Here is a 4,078-nt window from a genome sequence, read left to right as displayed (position 1 = left end):
AGGGCCCCGACGGCACGTAGCTGCAGCTCTTGGGGCTTTCCCAGAGCAATTTCACGGTGCAGCAGTCAGACTGAGGGTGCTAGTGACACGCAAGCTGGGATCCCCTGAGGAGGGCTCCTGGGCTACCGTGAGGAGCCCCCACCCTGAAAAGCCTGAGTCAACTCTGGAGAGTTGAGGGTTCCTGACAAATGTCGCGGATCATCTGAGGCCTCACTGCCCTGCCGGCCCGTCAGGGAGGCTTCCCGGACACCTGGGACGGCCACCTGGAAGCCCTCGGAGGCAGGGCAGGTGTGGACACAGCCCGGCCCCCAAGGCCCGGCTGCCCTCAGGAGAGTGACCCCTGCTGTGGGAGGGAGCCGGCCTGCCGGGCTGAGGTGGCGTGGACGGCGTGGACGGCGGCCAGTGCTGTTACCTGCGCGCCCAGGAGCTGCTGGGGGAGGCGTCGTCCTCTGCTCCTCTGGCAACAGAGCAGCAGCCTGCTTGGAGACGGCCACTTCCCTCTCCGGCTCTGCTTCCTCAGTCAGAGGAGGGGGTGGGACTGAGATGTTCAACCTGCAGTGCAGCCCAGCCTCGGTCGGCTCCTCCTCTCGGGTCTTCGAGGGGCTCAGCACGGCAGCCCCAAAAGTGTGTTTGCAGGAAGGGCCGGCATGCTCGCCCAGCCTCAAATGTGAGGTCCAGGAGCACCCCAGATGAGATGTGAGGAAAGCCTTGGAGAAGAAGGGAACCTCTCACCTGGCCAGATGTGCTCAGCTGAGTGGCGCTGGGCTCAGCCAGCAGCAGAGGAAGACGCAGCTGCTGACGCCTCTGTCCACAGACGGGAGGTGGTGCCGGGCAGCCCATATTGAGGACAGAGGGCCTGTCTCCTGGCCCAGCTGGGGCGCCATGTCTCAGGGCGTGCTGCGGTTTCTTGCAGGGAACAAGCTGCTCCCTGGGCCTGGCTTCTCTGCGCCGGGCACCCTCGGCCATTTGCCTGAGCCTGGGGCCTGCTGGTCCCTCAGGGCCCTGTGCACAGAGACTGCTCCAGTAGTTTCTCACCTTGGGTGCTGTCTGGCTATCAGCAGGGAAGTGTCACTGATTCCAGCCATTCAGGAAAGTCTGGGCAGAGGTGCAGCTTGAGCTCCGTGCCCAGAGACCAAGAGATGCCTCCGAGGGTGGGCCTGGGCCCATTTTGCAGCCGCACACTATGCTGTCAGGTGTCTACAGGAACAGAAACTCCCCGAGGTGGGTCCGGGTGAGTCATGCCAGCACGTGGCCGTCTCTAGCAGTAGTGCTGCGTGTGTGGCAGCCGGTGGCCTGGCCCTTCAGAGCTCCAGCTCTTCCTCATTGGGTAAAGACGTTCAGGGAAGCAGGACAGCCGCCAGCTCTCACTGTGTGAAGTGACCACACCTTTGCGCTGCTGGAGCCGAGGTGGGACTAAGTTCACCCCCTGCCCCAGGCCGTGGAGTCCCAAGGCAGAGCCTGGCGGGAACCCCCACCCTGGCAGGCCCTCCCCCAGGCCCTCCCCCAGGCCCTCCCCCAGGCCGCTGGGAGCCAAGCTGAGGAGGGGGGCCAGCTGTGGGCAAAGCAGGGCGGAGACAGGCATGAGGTCACCACCAACCCCTCCACAAAGGGAGTCACCCCACCTCTCCATTCTGCTTCTTTATTGGTTGATGAATTTTTCTATGATTCTTGCAGTGCTCTTGATTTAAAAATGTGAACACATGCACAGGACTCAAATACATATGTAAACAGAGTAAAATACCACACCCCCCCCGGCACCCCACTGTCCACCCAAATCCGGTTCCCAGCTACCTGTCAGGGGACCACTGACAAGTTTTTGTGCCAACATACATACCTGTGCGTATCTTCCCCTCTCTTTACCTGAAGCAGTGACTCCTAAAAGCAGCCCCCACTCCCTGCACACCCTGGGGGTGGCACCCCCTTTCTTCCACCCCAGCCTCTTCGCTGCTCAATTCACGCCCAGCCAGGTGTCCACTCCACCCCCAGGCCACAGAGCCCCTGAAAAGACCACCTCCAGTCTGCAAAGGGAACCACTAAAGGGTGATCTTGCAACACCAGCATCCCCTCCTGGGCGGGCTCAGCCCCCCAGCCTCGCCCCCGTGCGCTGGCCTCGGGTTCCTGTCCGACTCTGCTCTCCTGGGCCCTGCCCACGACTGTCCTGTCTGTAACCCTTGTGGCCTGAGTGGCACCTGAGTGCCCTCCACCTGCAGAGTCCTGCAGTCACACGGGACTTGGACCGGATGCAGAGAGGCCTCCCTGCCCGGGCATGCAAGGAACGCCTCCCTCCGGCTGCGGCTGCGGGGCGGCAGCACTCTGGGGGAGCCCCCGATGTCTAGAGGACACTCAGTAAATGTCCCCAGGGGTGGCTTGTGGACGTGAGGGCCCTCCTGCTGCACACCGGTCGCCCACGGATGGATGGACGGGCCCACCTGAGGAGGCCCCAGGGTCCAGCCCGGCCGTGCGGCTTTGAGATGACTCGGGCCTGGCGGCAGGACGGGGGAGGAGGCCTGGGCTGAGCCTGGGGAGTCCCCTGCCCCCTGCTTCTATCTCCCGACCTTGACAGCTACTGAGTCAAGCTGGGGCATTTCCTGGGACACGGGGGGGGGCAGTGGTGACCTTGGGGACGACTCTGTTGTCCTTGTGCTTCCTGTCCAGCAAAGTGCGCTGCGGCTTAGCCCCGCGTCCACGGAGCCCCACAGAGGTTGACACTTCAGTTGTTCGTCTGTCCCATTGCTTGTTTTCCCACCGCATCCCTCCCCTCTCCTCCCTCTCACACAGATATTCTTTATCTCTGCCGCTGGGAGATGGCTGCTCCTGACACACGTCCTCGCCCCGCGCGGAAGCCCCCCCCCCCACTGCGCCCCCTCAGCGAGGCGGGGTCGCTTCGCTTCCTCTCTGGAATCTTGAATTCATTTTGATTTTTTTTCATCGGGGGTTGGAAGATTAAAATGCTTCTCCGATGCCGCGGGGCTGTCAGGCGGGCACAGGGCCCCTCTCCCCTGAGTGTGGGGGGCCCCTCCCTACTCTCAGGCAACCCCTTGTTCAAAGAGCCGTTCCCAGCTGTGGAGTCCTCTCTCTCTGCTCCTCGTTGTCCTCAAGGACCTTCCAGGTCGCCCCCATTCCTGGCTCAGTCTTCACCCCTTCACACCCCAAACCCCCAACCGCTGGAGGGGACTGGGCTACCGACAGCAAAGTACCCACAGCGGGGGGGTGGGGGGGGGAGCCACCCCTCCCCCAACCATCCCCCAGGCCACCACCCCGAGAAGAGCTTCTGCCCAGGACCCCGGGCCCAGAAGTGCACAAGGAGCAGAGCCCAGAGCTGGGGGCGGGGGGGGGGGCTCCCCGGAAGGGCCTGGGGGGGCAAGCCCTGGGAGTAGGGCTGCCGCCCCGCTGGTGTGGGAATGGAGATTTTGAGAGGTGTAAGGACTCCCCCAGGCGACCCAGTGACCAGGCTGAGCAGCAGCACCCAGGCTCCAGGCAGAGCCCGCCCGCCCGTCACCCCAATCCTGTCACTCCTGTCACCCCACAGTTGCTCCTGGCCAGCTGTTTCCTCCCTGAGAACTGCACCCCGCCTCGCCTCCAGCCCCACAGTGCCACCTCTTCCCTCACCTGCTGTCTGTGTCCCCTAACCCCCTCAGCTCCTGAAGCCCCCTCAGCCCGCACCGCCCCCCACAGCAGTGGGCGGTTCCACATCCTGCACCCCAATGTCTTCACTGCTCAGTGCACCCCCAGCCTGGGTCAGGCCCCCCCAAGTGTTCACTCCCCCCCCAAGCCACCTCCTATCTGCAAAGGCACTGCTAAAAGGGGGTTCTTGGAGCACCAGCGCCCCCCTGCACAAGCTCAGCCACCCGCCTCCTCCTCTCTGCCTGCGCCCCCTCGCTGCTCCCTCTGCCACAGCACCCCTGCCTCCAGCTTCCGAGGAAGATCTGGGTTATGGGGCACGAGCCCTGGGCTCCTCGTTCTCAAACCAGCGCAGCCGGAACCCACCCACAGTGTCTCTGCGGCCTGCAGGATGGGCCTGCCTGATCCCCCTGTCCCCTGCTGGGTCCCCCTGTCCCTGCCCGGTCCCCCATCCCCT

Source organism: Condylura cristata, unplaced genomic scaffold, assembly GCF_000260355.1.
Source record: "Condylura cristata isolate star-nosed mole 26May11 unplaced genomic scaffold, ConCri1.0 scaffold00002, whole genome shotgun sequence".
In the NCBI taxonomy this organism is placed as follows: domain Eukaryota; kingdom Metazoa; phylum Chordata; class Mammalia; order Eulipotyphla; family Talpidae; genus Condylura; species Condylura cristata.
Note: the sequence above shows the minus strand (reverse complement) of the source record.